Source organism: Bacillus rossius (genome assembly GCF_032445375.1).
Source record: "Bacillus rossius redtenbacheri isolate Brsri chromosome 4 unlocalized genomic scaffold, Brsri_v3 Brsri_v3_scf4_2, whole genome shotgun sequence".
Lineage (NCBI taxonomy): Eukaryota > Metazoa > Arthropoda > Insecta > Phasmatodea > Bacillidae > Bacillus > Bacillus rossius.
In genome coordinates, this window is record NW_026962011.1 from 6,382,072 (window position 1) to 6,397,751 (window position 15,680).

General features: G+C 52.5%; 1 protein-coding gene across 1 annotated transcript in view; it reads left to right on the forward strand.

Annotated features, from left to right (window-relative positions):
- Window positions 1-15,680, forward strand: part of LOC134542359 (uncharacterized) — a 397,749-nt gene that overhangs the window by 281,745 nt on the left and 100,324 nt on the right. The window lies entirely within an intron of this gene.

A 15,680-nucleotide genomic window follows, 5' to 3' on the forward strand; every position in this document is an offset into this window, starting at 1 on the left:
CGGGTCGCCGCGGTAGGGCACTTGTCCCGCGACGGGTCCGCCAGGCTGCGGCAGGTCTTTATACGTTATGTGCCGTGTATTAAGTATTTAGGCACGTTTTATTTAAAAAATTTTGTAATCTGAAATATTTTGGAAATATTATTATTTTTTTTTCTCATCTTATTTTCTTTACGGCCAGGCCCTCAGCCTCTGTTCTCAGAGGCGAGCTGATTTTCTTTCCCAGCCTCATGCTAGGCTAGCATTCTGGCTAATATTTCCCCCGCCTTCAGTCACGCCTCAAGCCTGTAATATCATTTCTCTTCGTGACCCTAACTGCAAAGGCAAGCCTGTAGCTTGCAGGCGACCAGTTCGCAGAGACGAGCTGAGATTCGCCTTTTTCATCACGTCGTAGTGTTATATTCGCCCCTCTGTAGCCACGACGGGGCGTAGTTTCCCATCAGCGTTGCATTTTACCCCCACCTCCCCCCCTTCTCAGTTCCAAGTAAGACCAATGACCGGTCGTAACCCCCTGGGCACCGGTGACCGTTTCCAAGGTCTCTTCGCAAAACGAGTGCGCCAAAACTGATCACAAGCGCTTCCTAGCGGCCAAGTCGTGAACTTCTCCGCTTGCCTACCCTCTAGGGCGCCAGAGAGCAGCACCTGCTTTGCCTTGAGTTATATGGACGCCGTGGTCGAGTCGATTGTTTTCAACTCAGACCTGCTTCGACAGAGTTCGCTACGGTCGCCCAGTGTGGCCAACTTCAAGACTCCTGCTAGAGTTTTTTTCTCCGCCCGCTTTCGGGCAAGTTCGGTATTTTTCGGCGGGCCAGACACCCCCCCCCCTTCCACCTGTTAGATCCGGGGGGCACTTTTTAATTACCAGACGCCGTTTACCGCGAGACAGATCAACTCGCGTCGCGGCTGCAGACAGACCTCCGTCGAGTATCTGCGAATCGGGTAGATTTCATCCGACCGTTAACGAATATGTAGTCGCCTTGTATAAGGGATGCTATCCCTCAAGTCCATTTTAGTAGATTAGTCTGTCTGCATAGTTTAGTTATTTGCCTTAGAAATTTTTCTCTTTGAAATTTATTATTATGAAGAAATCATCCGCGTCCTGCCGCGCTATTCGCGAGCTCCCGAGCCTGGCTGACTCCACGACTGCAGCGTGCTGGGCAACTCCCCTGTTTTGGTGAGTGATAATTCGCGAACCCTCCTTTTTCCCTTTAAATTTTTTTTCCGGGCATTTTCTGCCCCATAGACTGCCTGTATACCAGTTCTAATCAGTTTTGATTTGGACTGTTGCAGACAGGGTTCGATGACCGGGAGATATTGATGCCCTCATCTCGTGGCCTCCCCCCCCTTCCCTGTTCTGTGGGAAGAAACATTAGAAGAAACTTTTCTACCACCCGACGTGATTGTTTGAAGACCCCGGGTGGTAATGTAATTTCAACATTTCCCCTTTACCTAGCGACGAACTATCTCAGCCGGATGACCAACCCACCAGCGACCAGTGTTTTTCTCAAGAAAATGTAAAACGAATAGAACTAATTACCAATGTAATCATCGGATCCATCCACTCATAATGCAAATGTTTATATTTCAAACTAAGAATGTAAATTAGTTTAAGTAAGCGCTGGCCAGCCCCAATTTCGTGTTCCTTTTGTTAATCTTGGAAAATTGCTAAATCTTTTGTATGTATGTTAAAATAATTGAAACATGATATTCATCAGGGCAAATAAAACAGGGAAACTATAGATCAAGTTAATCGTGTAGTTTTTATTTTATTGATTATAACGATCCCCTAACTTCCCCTTTGCTTGTTACAGGAAGTTCCTAAATTGTGTTTGTTCCCACCTCGTGTCGCCTCTGGTAAATCATTTCATTTAACGTATTTTTTTTCCAGCTTGTTTCCAAGGCTCTTTTAATTAATTCCAAATAATTCTATTTTGAGGCACGAGGGGTGTTACAGTTAATAAAAATAGGCTCGTGAATTCGTTAATACCGTGTTCTGCTTGCGACAGCCTACCAACATTCCTCATCACTTCACTCTCCCTCCAGGTCCCGCCTATCCCGGTCCCGGCCACGTTGGCCTGGACCCACATCTCTCCGACGAGGGCAGTACGGGCATAACAGGGCATTTACTTCAACGGGAAAACGGGGACCTGAAGCCGAGGGACGTCAATACTTACAGTTACAGTACAGATAATATTGAAATGGGGGGGAACTGAATTCTGTTATATATTTTATGTTGCGCTGGCTTAAAAGTTAAAAGATCTACGTATATCCAGAAGAATCAATTTCTTTTAAAATAAAACTGAATTTTACATAAAAGTAGTGGTTACTTTCGAAACTAAAAATAATTACTTACTCGTGACCGTAGACTTGGTTCAAAATATTCCCTTGGAATAGCTAAAAGCCATTTCTTTTTAGTGTCTTCATCTTGAGGAAATTTAAAAACGTACAATCTTGGCCCGTTGGTATAATTTCCTCTGTAATTCGGATTACAGCACTCGTGCACCATTCTAAAATATTATGTCATTGCAACGTGCACTTGAAACTACCAACACTATACGCAAACTGCCGACTGCCACAGAAATCACAACATAACAATGTGTCAAGTACGAGATGACTGCCTCGCACGTACAGGTAGCAGGGCTAAGGGTCTGGCCAGGGGTGTTAGGTTGGCATACTGTGTGTGACGTCATGCCTTCAACTGTCACCAGCACTCAAGCCGTGTCATCAAGTCGGTGTTGATGTGCTCCCCATTATATCCCGACATGCTTCATGCACCAAAGCAGAGGAATTGTGTTTCCAAGTAGTCTATATTTGAAGCCTGTTTGCACACGTGTTACTGTCTGTAAGCATGGCTTTCATACAATGTTGACATGTGTTTTTCACGTATTTAATAATATGTATGTGTATATGCATGTGTGTGTGTGTGTGCAAATGCATGTATTAATAATTTCTTTTAAATAAATAATCAAACATTTTATACGAGAACAAAGGGTTGAAAACAGATAAATATAAAGCCAAAATATATTCTCTCGACCAGATTCATTTCTTAAAATTCTATTTGTAAAAGTTGAAGTTCCCTGAGATTTTAGTGTGGCAGTCGATTTTTGGTTTGGATGTAACTGTATTGTTAAAAGTATGTTTCGCTCGATGCAGGCGGAGATAGTCTACCCCCCCCCCCCCCCTGGGATACCAAGGCTCGTTGGCACCACGTTTTCCCTCCAGGGGCCTACTGTGTTGAGGCTGTTCCTTTCAGACTGTTTGCAGCGGAGCACTGGGCAGTCTTGATGAAAGTGTTGTTCAGGACAGTGCCAACACTTCGGCAATCTTTTGTTGGTGGTAGCATATTCTTGTACCAGGGTTGGTGGTGACCACGGTTTGCTTGTTACAGTGCCCATAGTTTCGAGACAGTCTCGCTGCACGACAGTGGCTCGAACCATAAGTTCGGATAAATTCTCCGGAGGTGGATGCCGCAGAAATGTCCGTAGGTTGGGCCGCACCAGCTCCAACAAGGTAGGGAGAAATTCGTTTGGGTCTCTCCCTGGGTTTAGCCTCTCTTAAAGTTTCCTTTTTTGTAGTAAGAAACTTTCGACATCCTCTCATTCCTTTTGTTTGGTACCATATAATTGGGCGGTAAGCTTGGCCAGTCTTGGCTAGTTTCCAAAATGGTTCAGCAAGCCCCCTGTGAACTGTTCCCAGGTGTCATAGATCCCTTCATGGACCTATCCGATTTACGTCTGTAATTTGCATTAATAATGAATTGCCCGACTAATCCAGAAAGAGCATTGGGGTTCAGGCCTACTATGGCCGGAACTGGGAGCTGGGGCAGTAGTATTCAGGCAGACTGGAGGAGTTGAATGTCGGTCGAAAATTAGGAAATGTCCGCTAATTGATCGCACACTGATTTATTTCGCGGCTAGTCCGCCTTAGCCCTGACCGCACCTGTCCCTTAGTAATGGAATAACATGCTACCCGCCGCACCGCGAAATGAATCTTCCTCCAATACTCTTGTTCGTCGACGAAGATGGACGAGTACAAAAAATTGACGAAACTACGAGACTGTCTCATAAGCGCGTGCATGGCTGCGGACTTCGGCACTCACTGAGCGCGGAGTCGCAAGTCCACACTGCGCGACAGCCAAGCAGCGACTGACTCTCCCCTCCCACTTCGCGCGCGCCCTGCTCCACGCGAGGGGAGTGAGGAGGGGGGAAAGTCAGTGCGGAGAGACCGCGTGTTCACTCCGGGCCAGGTGGGGCCCCTGCAGAACTGCTCATAAACCCTATTGAAACATAATAATTATTTAAGAAATATTTTCAATATATACAGGAAATGTCCATCTTTGAGCGGTCCTTATAAGAGGTGTTACAGCTCATTCGGGTGACTCCCTAGTACGTAGCACTGCACTGCACTGCACTGGGGGAAAAAGGGCGTGCCCCCCTTAGGTACCCGGCGATGGGTAGAAACGGCCTCTAAGCCTAGGAGGGCATGACGACTGTCGTCATATGCCACCCCTCTTCCCGAGGCCACTCTGCTCACCGACGTCGGCTTAGACCAGCAGACGCGGTCCACTCCGTTCATTGGGTCAGTCCAGCCGGCTCCCATCATCCGTCAGAGGCTGGGTGAACCGCTGTAGCAGCTGCATGATGCTGCAGCGCAGTCCACCCGTGTCCGTCCGTAGTAGGTCGCGGTACTTGTATCGCCCCTCCCACTCATAATCCTGGAGGTAGCGAGGGGCTGTCATGTGATGTGTGGACCGGCGTATCTCAGGCCCGTCCCCCATGTGCGTCACCATCGTCTCCCCTCGGAGGGCATGTCCAAGACCACGTGCTGCGCCCAGTCTACGTCGCTCTCCCCGCTAAGAAGCTTCATCGTCACTCTGTTGGTCGTAGCATTGTTCCTAGTCGCTGGCACATTTCCCAACCGTCGTTCCCACGGGCATGTGGGCCCCCGGCGGTGCCTCACGCCGTGGTCCAGAAAAGTCATCGTCGGGTCGCTCAGGTCTACCAGGTCCCCGAGGACAGTGTCGTCCACGGACACATCGTCAATGGTGACATCAGTCTCGTGCTGTCCATCATCGTCGTCAGGGAGAATCGCATCCACGAGGCACTCCAGCTCGTCCAGGCTCGCACTCCGTGGTCTCCCTCTGTCAGACGCATCAGATGTCATCGCTCTCCCCTGAGTTATTTGAGTGTGACGGGCGTTCACCACCTAGTCCCCCCCTGGGGTCATCTGGTCCTGCCCGGCCTGATCAGGCCCCTCCACAGGGTCATCGGTGGGCACAGGACTTTGAAGAACATCGTCGTCGGTCTAGTCCATCAGTCGAAGGTCGTCCCTGTGCACCTTCGTCCTGCGTCTGTCAGTGCGACGGACCAGGTACGTAGCACTACCCAGACGGGCGACCACCTCCTGCGGGCCCGCCCACTTGGGGGCCAGGCCGGCGCAAAATCCCCTGTCGCCTGATGACAGGTGGTGGCACCGAACATAAAACCACTCTCCTGGCTCGAGCAGGCCAGGTGGTCGGGTTGTCTGGGGCGTTCGTCGCGCCAGGAACAGCTCCTGGCGCTGTCGGGCATCGTCACATAACTCATCAGCAGTCGTCGTGTCAGTGTCTGCGAGTGCTTGCACCTCCCCTGGCAGGGCGAGATTGCGGCCCTGTACGAAATCGGCGATAGAATGGCCTGTGACCACGTTCGTCCGGCAGCACAGGCAGTACAGCAACGTTGGCAGTTGCAGGTCCCACTTGGTGTGGTCCTCGTCCAACCGGATGTGAAGCTGTGATTTTATGTCCTGGTTCCGCCTCTCGGTTGGATTCGCGCACAGGTGCTCTGTAGGCATGGTGTGATGCTCCACCCCCCATCACGCACAGGACATTTGCCAGTGTCTCCCGTAAACTGCACCCCATTGTCCGTCAAGAGGACCCCGGGGTACCCGTATCGCGGGAAGAACTCGCACTCAAGCAGGACAATCACGATGCCAGCCTTCACGTTCGGCACAGAAAATGCCTCCGCCCAACGGGTGAAGACATCCTTGGCCATCACAATAAAATTCCGGTCGCGGGACGTGTGAGGGTACGGCCCCATGATGTCCATCGTCACCATATGGAAGGGATCCCGGGGCTGTCGCGGGACCTGTTGCATCTCGCTGTCGGGTCTCCGGGAATTACATTCCTGGCAATGCTGGCAGGCTCTGACGTAATGTCGCACCTCCACCGCATCAGCTGGCCAATGGAATGTCCGCCGGATCTCCCGAAGCATCTGCTCTGCGCTGGGGTGTCCAGCCAGGGGGTAAACATGCAAGTACCCCAGCACCCATTGACTGGCCCTTGGCGGCACGTGGGTCCGCCACCTGCTCGACCTGTACGGCCCCCTGGTCTGGAGCACACTGTCAAGTTTCTGGTGGCCCGGTACCTCCTTCTCCCCGCACTCGGTCAGCCTCGACTGGATGTCTGGGTCCCGGAGCTGCTCCATATGCACCCTCGAAAGCAGGTCTGCTAGCGACTCTGGCGGTGTGTCTGGTTCAGGGACAGCAAGGCCGGGCAGCACATACAACTCGCACAGTCACAGCCCCGCATTCTCGACGACGGGCTCATGCATCGGGGGAAGCACCTCCTTCCAGCCCTGGTCGTCGCGGAACACACTCGTAGGATCCAGATTCCAGGACAGCTCATCAGCCAGCTGATTTTCCGGTCCCGAGACGTGTTCTACCGAGAACAAGAACCCCTGAATCAGCATGGCCCAGTGAGTGAACTTGGACTTCCAGCCCTGAGCGGAGTCCAACCAGCGAAGGCACTGACTGTCGGTCTTCAATGTGAATCAGCAGCCCTCGAGATGGTGCCGATAACACTGTAGGGCCCATACCACCGCAAGGCACTCCAGCTCATTCACGTGATACCTCCTCTCAGTCGGGCCAAACTTCGCACTGACGTACTCAATCACACACCTAACACCGTCGCCATCCACCTGGTACAGGACCACGCCCATCTCCTCCTGACTCGCATCCGTCTAGACGAAGATGGGTCGGTCGGGTGTCAGTCGCGACAGCGTGTGACAGTTTTGGAAACGGTCTTTGACATGACGCAGGGCCTCGTCCGCGGTGGGCATCTACTGGAACTTATCCTTCAGTGACAACAGGTCAGTCATCGGGGCCGTGATTGTCGCGAAGTCAGGCACGAAAGACAGCAGCCAGTTCAGCAGTCCCATAAACTTTTGGAGCTGCTTTCTGGTATTTGGCCCCTGCTTCCGCTCGATGAGTTCCAGCTGGTCGAGACGCTTGGCATCCCTCTGCCGTCACCAGGTGACTCAGGAACATGATCTCTTCAGCCCCGATGTGACACTTATTCGGGGCGCAAGTCAGTTCGTGTCTGGCCAGCCTTTCTAGGATCAGCACCAGGTGGTGTGCGTGGTCCTCTTACATACCAGAATATATTATGATGTCATCCATATAGGCTCTTGTGAAGATGCCGATGTACCCGTCCAGGACGCACACCATCATAGACTGGAAAGTAAACAGGGTGTCCATGAGCCCAAAAGGCATGGCGCAGAACTGGTACCGCCATCCGTCCGGCGCAGTAAACACGGTTTTTGGACGGTCGGCGGGGCATACTGGTACCTGCCAGTAGCCTGATTTCAGTTCCAGGGTCGAGAAGATTTTGGCGTCCCCCAGCCCGTCCAAGGCGTCAGTGATGTTGATCAGCTGGGGGCGGGGCGGGAATCGTCAGTCAGTTGACGGCCTTGAAGTTAACACTAAAGCATAAACTTCCATCATTTTTGGTAGCCAATACCACCCTCGAGTTGTATGGGGAGGTGCTGGGGTCGATGACCCCATCGCGCAGCATCTTATCCACCTGGGACTGGATTGCCTCGCACTCCCGGGGCCCAAACCCATGCACACTTCGAACGGGGGCCCGGTGTGACACCATTGGTATTCTGTGCTCTGTCATCGTCGTGCGTCTTAACTGGTCTGCCGCCACAAATACCTGAGGTTGGGACTCCAGGGCCCAGCTGATGGTGTCGACATGTTCCACCGGGATGTTGTGCCGGAGGTCCTCCAGGCGGGTGACCGACTGAGGAGGACTAGGGGGCTCTGATGTATGTGGTACACCATCCAGCGCCCGCGGGTGCCGAAGTGCATCCGCCCAGGTTGCACCTCCACAGCGGCATCGAACTCGTGCAGCCCAGGTGCCCCCAGGATCAGCTTCTCTCGCAGGTCGGGGACCACCCAGGCCTCGATGTGACTAACATGCCCAACGATGTTCAGCCTTACCTGGATGGTGCCTCTTGCTATCATGGTGGTGTCCCGGGTGGCCAGCTGCACCTGCTCCGGTCTTAGTACCACCGCTTCCTCAGTGACCAGGGGAGCCCCAACGTAGGATCGGCTGGCAGCCGTGTCCACCAGGGTAAGCATCGCCTGGCCGTGGGCACGGACTGGTACCCGCAGCAGCTCTGGCTCCTCGGGTTCGACTCGTCCCAAGTAGAACAGCACCTTGTCCCCTTCGTCCCCAGGCTCCATGTCGCCCGGACGCAGGAAACCCCTGAGGGCCTCCACTGGCAGTGCCAGCACCAGCGCAACATTATTTTGGTGGGTGTCTCTGCCGGCATCAGGCCGACAGAGTGGGGGGTCCAGCCCCAGGTGGACCATTGATGAGGCCACAGGAGTGGCAACAGTACTCCTTCATTCTGACAGCGACCGGTTCTGCTCCGCCGGCCATGCCTGTGTCCCCGGCGCATGTCGTGGTAGATGAATCAGTTTAGATGCTAGTTCTGCTGATGGTTGATGGGGCAGGGCACAGCACCCAGCTGTCTGACTGCCCCCGGCTCCGCGTTTCCTGCCGACTATGTGCTTGACTCAAGCGCTTCCTCCAGAGCGGCACTCGTGGGGCACATGCGGTGCCAGTGGTAAACCTCTGGACAGAAACGGTAACGCAGTGGACATTCGTCCCTGTCCTCACTCGTCCTGCTGTCCCCCGCCCGAGACTGCCGTGGCCGGTCGCCGGCTCCTCCCTGACCGGGCACCTGCTGGTAGCCTGAGTTGTCGCGGTACCTCACCACTGCTCGGTCGCCATCTGGTACTTCAGTTAGGGTCGGTCCACATCTCCCCAGTTGGGCCTGGAGTCCGTGCGTGGTCCTTGGCTCCGCTCTCCACTGTAGCAGGTCCCGTTCGATTTCGCAGGCGAGGGCCACAAACTCTTCCGTACTTCGCCCAACTGCCACCCTCATGAAGGGCCGAAACTCCGGTAGTATTAATTCGACGACAGTAGGTAACACCGCGCGCGAGTCCCTTCCTTCCGCCATCCGCCTGTGAAGGTGCAGCTTCTCGTAAAACGAAGCATTCTACCCCCTCCCCTGTCCTTTGTGGCTTGCAGTAGAAAACCCACTGGCATCTCGCGCGCACCTGGTCGTTGTCATAACGGGCCTCGATCTGACGTACATCATCACCCCATCCTGTGCTAAAACTCTCCGCCATTGACCACCAGTTTCTCGCGTCTTCACTGCCCGCGAGGCCCATTCGGCCGGCCTCACCTTGTATAGTTCTAGGAGATGTTCGCACTCCCGCAAAAACTCCCTGGGTCCTCATTATCGTGACCCGAAAATTTCGGCAACATGAGTGGCGCAGTCATGTACTGAATCACTGTCACCTCGCCGTCGATGCGCCTGTCCCTGCGGCCACACTCATGGCAGTGACCCGTCGGGGCCCCCACGTGATCGTGTTCTGAGCAGCTGCCTGTTCCTTTCTACGTGTTTTCCACATCACAGTTCTCTGTGCCATCACTGATGCCCTTCATTGTGCCCTGCACGGCGTGTTTCACTGTGTCGCCAACATCACTCATTATTGTGTCCTGCACTGCGCATTTCACTGCATCGCCAACGTCGCTCTTTATCGTGTCCTGCATGGCGTATTGCCCTGTGTCGCCAACGTCACTCTTTATTGTGTCCCGTGCGGTGTATTGCACTGTGTCAAACTTTATCAGATCATCCGTATCTCGCATTACTCTTCTTCCCATCATGGTTATCGGTAGTGCTACTGTTCCTTGCTGATCGGTAACACAACCCACGCTCGACTCGTGGCGTTATCGCATGCAGACGGATCCCGAGGCGCCACTGTCTCCAGTTCGCGTCATTCCCACGATGCGCAGATGCAGCTGCTTCCTGTCGCACCGCCGTGGCGCACACCAACCCCCTGTTTCCGCGTGGAGGTCCGTGCCCGGCATCCAGCGTCCTGTTCGTAATGTCCAGTGGCCACTCTACTTGGTCGTCCATATGTTGTTCCCAGGGGCCTTAGCCCCTTCCCGGTCCCCGATTTACGTCTGTAATTTGGATCAATAATGAATTGCCCGACTAATCCAGCAAGAGCGTTGGGGTTAAGGCCTACTGTGGCCGGAACTGGGAGCTGGGGAAATAGGATTCAGGCAGACTGGAAGAATTTGATGTCGGTCGAAAATTTGGAAATGTCCGCTAATTGATCTCACACTGATTTATTTCGCGGCTAGTCCACCTTAGCCCTGACCGCACCTGTCCCGTAGTAACGGAATCACGTGCTTCCCGCCGCACCGCGAAATGAATCTTCCTCTGATACTCTCGTTCAACGACGAAGATGGAGGAGTACTAAAAATTGACGAAACTATGAGACGGTCACATAAGTGCGTGTGTGGCTGCGGACTTCGGAACTCGCAGAGCGCGGATTTGCAGGTCCACACTGCGTGACAGCCAAGCTGCGACTGTCTCTCCCCTCTCGCCTTGTGCACGCCCTGTGCAGCGCGAGGGGAGAGAGGAGGGGGAAGTCGGTGCGGAGAGACCATGTGTTCGTTGTGAGCCAGGTGCGGCCCCTACAGAACTACACATAAACCCTATTGAAACATATAATTATTATTTAAGAAATATTTACAATATATACAAGAAATGTCCGTCTTTGAGCGGTCCTTATAAGAGGTGTTACGGCGCACGCGGGTGCGTCCCTAGTACGTAGCACTGCACTGTACTGGGGAAAAAGGGCGTGCCCCCCCTCAGGTACCCAGCGATGGGCAGAAACGGCCTCTAAGCCTAGGAGGGCACGACGACTGTCGTCACTTTCAATGTACTAAATTAAAACATCATGTTCCACAAAATTAGGATCAAGGGATAAACTTGGATGCGCAATTCGAAACTTTTGCCAAGCTCATATTTCTTATTAATGCCCAGATCATTCTTGAAAAAACCAATAACTTGACTTGTCCCAGGCAGAGGGGAGGAGCAGGAGCGGTCCCCGAACAGGGGTCGCTGCCCAAGAGCGGGGGAAGGTCGGGCAGAGGGGAGGAGCGGGAGCGGTCCCCAAGCAGGGGTTGCTGCGCAAGAGCAGGGAGAGGTAGGAAGGAGGAGCGATCCTCCAGATAGGTCGCTAACTAAATAATACTGCTCAAGTATGCTGTCACTTTTATTAACCCAGAAATTACTTGGAAGAGCTTTCTGCCTGGCTTAGCTCAGCCAGAGTAAATATACAATGTATGTACATATTCATCAGGGAGGGCACATCTGTACCCTTCCTGTGCATACATATTCGAATTACAATGCTATTTACATTCACTTGTATATTTTAAAGGCTTCTTGATACAACACTGGGTATTTACATATTTGTCCTGAATTAGGCTGGGCAGGTAGACAAAGTTTCCTTAATTTACATTCCCCTTTGTCTGCCATCTAGGGGCGGGTGGCGAACTAACTTTCCTCCCCATAGATTATGTAGGATGGGTGGCGCACTTGGGGCTTGTGCTATCATACCAGCCGAGGCCAAACTGGTGGACATGACAATTCGCCTCCCTTCCTCTGTGGCCTTGGCTGGGATCGTTGCACATGCCAGGAGTCAGCACGCTGGGCTTCAGTCCCAGGGCTGGCTCCTCTACACTGGCCACTACACTTCGCGGAGGTTAGTCGGTAGCGGGCTGGTCTGCCCAGCCGTTCCCATGGTCGTAGGGTCCTGGAGGTAGTTGTCCTGGTGGAGAGGGGCTAGTAGGTTCCTGGGGTTCGGGGTTTTTGGACAGATCTGTTTTCCGTCTCCATGGCTGCAGGTGAATCCTGTTCTGGGGAAACCATATTCCTCGGTCGGGAAAAGGCTCTTTCTTCCAGTGGCATCTTGCTTTTGAGAGGGCGCCGCTCAGCGGCTGTCTCCATGACTGCATGGTCGATTTCCCCTTTGGGGTTCCTCCTTTCTGGCACCACTGAAAACCACTGCCCGAGTTATTTTGGCTTAGCTTGGTTGTGGCAGAGCGAAGGGAAGGAGTTTCTTGAGGTCTCTGGTCCCCTTGTGTCAACACAACCATAGGTTGGTCTCTGTGTTGTTCAGTGCAGATTCCAGGATTAGGGTTAACACCACTTTGATTAGGGGCATTCAGGTCACCCATTCCTTTGGTGCCCCAGTCAAGAGTCCGGCGGGACGTTCGTCCGAAGTGTATAGTTTGATCTTCAAAGTCCAATATCGCCTGCTGCTGCGTGAGCCAATCTTGGCCCAGCACAAGTTCTTCTCGAAGGTCATTTGCGACTAGACATGGGATCTCCATCTCCACATCGGCTATGCAGCATTGTACCACAGCATTGCCCAGTAAGGTCATGGTGGATCCCTGGGTGGCAAGCTGTGCCATTTGGGGTTGGGAATTAATAGGGGTCCCTATTATCTGCACAACACTCTCGCGCACATAATTAGTGGTGGCGGCTGAGTCGATAAGAGTCTGAATGGGCTGTGAGTCCAGTTGCACCTTGACTCTTGGCAGTTCTTGTTGTGGGTGGTGCTGTACGCACATAAGGCTCGGGGTCGGTCTACCTTCGAGCCGAGCTTGGGAGTTGAGGTCTTCTACCTTCGGTGTAGGGGTAGGGCTCGTTGGCACCACTCTTTCCCTCCAGGGGTCTACTGTGTTGAGGCTGTTCCTTTCAGACTGTTGGCCGCGGAGCACTGGGCAGTCTTGATGAAAGTGTTGTTCAGGACAGTGCCAACACTTCGGCAACCTTTTGTTGGGGGTAGCATATTCTTTTACCAGGGTTGGTGGTGAACAAGGTTTACTTGTTACAGTGCCCCTAGTTTCGAGACAGTCTCGCTGCACGGCAGTGGCTCGAACCCTAAGTTCGGATAAATTCTCGAGAGGCGGATGCCGTAGAAATGGCCGTAGGTTGGGCCGCACCAGCTCCAACAAGGTAGGAAGAAATTCATTTGGGTCTCTCCCTGGGTGTAGCCTCTTATAAAGTTTCCTTTTCTGTAGTAAGAAACTTTCGACATCCTCTCCTTCCTTTTGTTTGGTACCATATAATTGGGCAGTAAGCTTTGCCAGTCTTGATTGGTTTCCAAAATGGTTCAGGAAGCCCCCTGTGAACTCTTCCCAGGTATCATACAGCCCTTCATGGTTATTCCACCATCTAGAGGCTTACCCAAGTAGTAATGGACCTATCTGGTCCACCCATTCGGTGGGGTGGATTGCATGTGCCCGTAGGGCTTGCTCCCATTGGTGGACAGATTGCACAGGGTCCTCATGATCCTGCCCTCAAAAGGGCCGAGGTACACTTGCAGATCCTGTACTTTAAGGTAAAGTGGGATTCACTCTACACTGGGCGCAGGTAAACGACATCCCAGCAAGGTCCAATGGTGTATCTTCCCAGCCTAGACAGGCGAGATGGTAGTCGCGATGGCAGGCCTGGCAGGTGACGATGACTAGGGCTGTCTCCGGGCAGTTCGGCGCGAAGTAGCGCCGGGGAGCTGGAACTGTTGGCTTCTTCTCTACCAGAAGTTGTCTGCAGGGCTGGCATATGTGGATGTATACCTGTTCACTGACTTGTTCCATGATACCAAGGCATTGTAGGTGAAACTGGGCATTGCAGCATACACAGGGAATGCTGGGTCCATCCGGTGCACTGCAGCGAGGTGCGGCACAGGATCCAGAAGACATCCTTCAGTTGGGTTGGGCGCCACCAGGTGTTTTCTGCACTCCTGGAAGTGGATGTGGCTCTGGCTGTGCTGATAGCTCTCGTAGAGGCAGGGCGTGGTCCTCAGGTTATTCATGCTGACTGGCCCCATGTTGGGCGCCAAATTGACTTGTCCCAGGCAGAGGGAAGGAGCAGGATTGATCCCCGAACAGGGGTCGCTGCCCAAGAGCGGGGGAAGGTCGGGCAGAGGGGAGGAGCGGGAGCGGTCCCCAAGCAGGGGTCGCTGCCCAAGAGCAGGGAGAGATCGGGCAGGGGGGGGGAGAGCGGGAGCGGTCCCCGAGCAGGGGTCGCTGCCCAAGAGCAGGGAGAGGTAGGAAGGAGGAGTGGTCCTCCACAGAGGTCGCTACTTAAATAATACTGCTCAAGTATGCTGTCACTTTTATTAACCCAGAAATTACTGGGAAGAGCTTTCTGCCTGGCAATTTTTTTTTTTTTCTTAGCCTAAGTTAATTCTAAGTGTGTAGGGGAGGGTCCAGGTTAGGGGAGGACCTAAGTGTGTCTCAGGCCGAAGCCTATACACTCTACCATGCGGGTTTTTAACCATGCTGGACAAGGGCGCGTGCATCATGTGCTTATTGGGGTTTACTGGCCAGCCATGGCTGCAATTGGCGCCATGACTGACGCCCCATTGGTCGCCTAGCTTAAAAGCTAGCTAAGTGTGACCCAGGTAAAACCTGCATAGACACAGGGAAAACCCTGGGCCGGTTCATGCGGGGATCAATTAACATGCATTAAGCAAGCAGGTAACTACTGGACAAGAGGAAGAAGGGTCCAGGTAAGAAGAGTTGGAGGGGCTGAAAATCAACCTTGGTGGAGTTGGGTGCTTGGGCCTTGCGGCCTGCATTTAAAGTTGGGAGCTCCTGGGTTATTATTAGCCAGAGGCGCATGCGCCCCCAGGGGCGGGCGACTTCACGTCAGCCCAGCCACAGCTGCCCAGGCAGCCACAGTTAAGAAAGAAGTGGGCAGACGAGCCAGTAAACCTGCTCGAACTGCTGGCTCTCGGAGCGAAAGGCAGCCTGACATTGCACCATCTTCATCTTCCTTCTTCCAGTCAACAGCCAACGACCTTTCAAGTTAGCTCAGCCAGAGTAAATATACAATGTATGTACATATTCATCAGGGAGGGCACATCTGTACCCTTCCTGTGCATACATATTCGAATTACAATGCTATTTACATTCACTTGTATAATTTAAAGGCTTCTTGATACAACACTGGGTATTTACATATTTGTCCTGAATTAGGCTGGGCAGGTAGACAAAGTTTCCTTAATTTACATTCCCCTTTGTCTGCCATCTAGGGGCGGGTGGCGAACTAACTTTCCTCCCCATAGATTATGTAGGATGGGTGGCGCACTTGGGGCTTGTGCTATCATACCAGCCGAGGCCAAACTGGTGGACATGACAAACTTTTCACACTTTTAGTTTGTATGGATGTCTATAGCCTCCCACTATTCATCTTCAGTCTTCCATGCCTAATTTATATATGTTATAAGTTGTTTAATTAATGATTTTTATTTAAAATTCAGGCTATTTCCAGCTGAGAAATTAAGATTCATACTTAAAACCGTCTTCCATTGGTTAAATTAATTGTTCCAGTGTCCTTGAAAAATATAATGGATATCCGATTGGACACTACTGCTTGTTGAGTTATGTTGATAACATTTTGCATATGTTTAAACATATCTGTCTTTGACACATACCGTTCAACATTTCCTGCAGCATATCCTGGGATTATGCTGGGAATTCT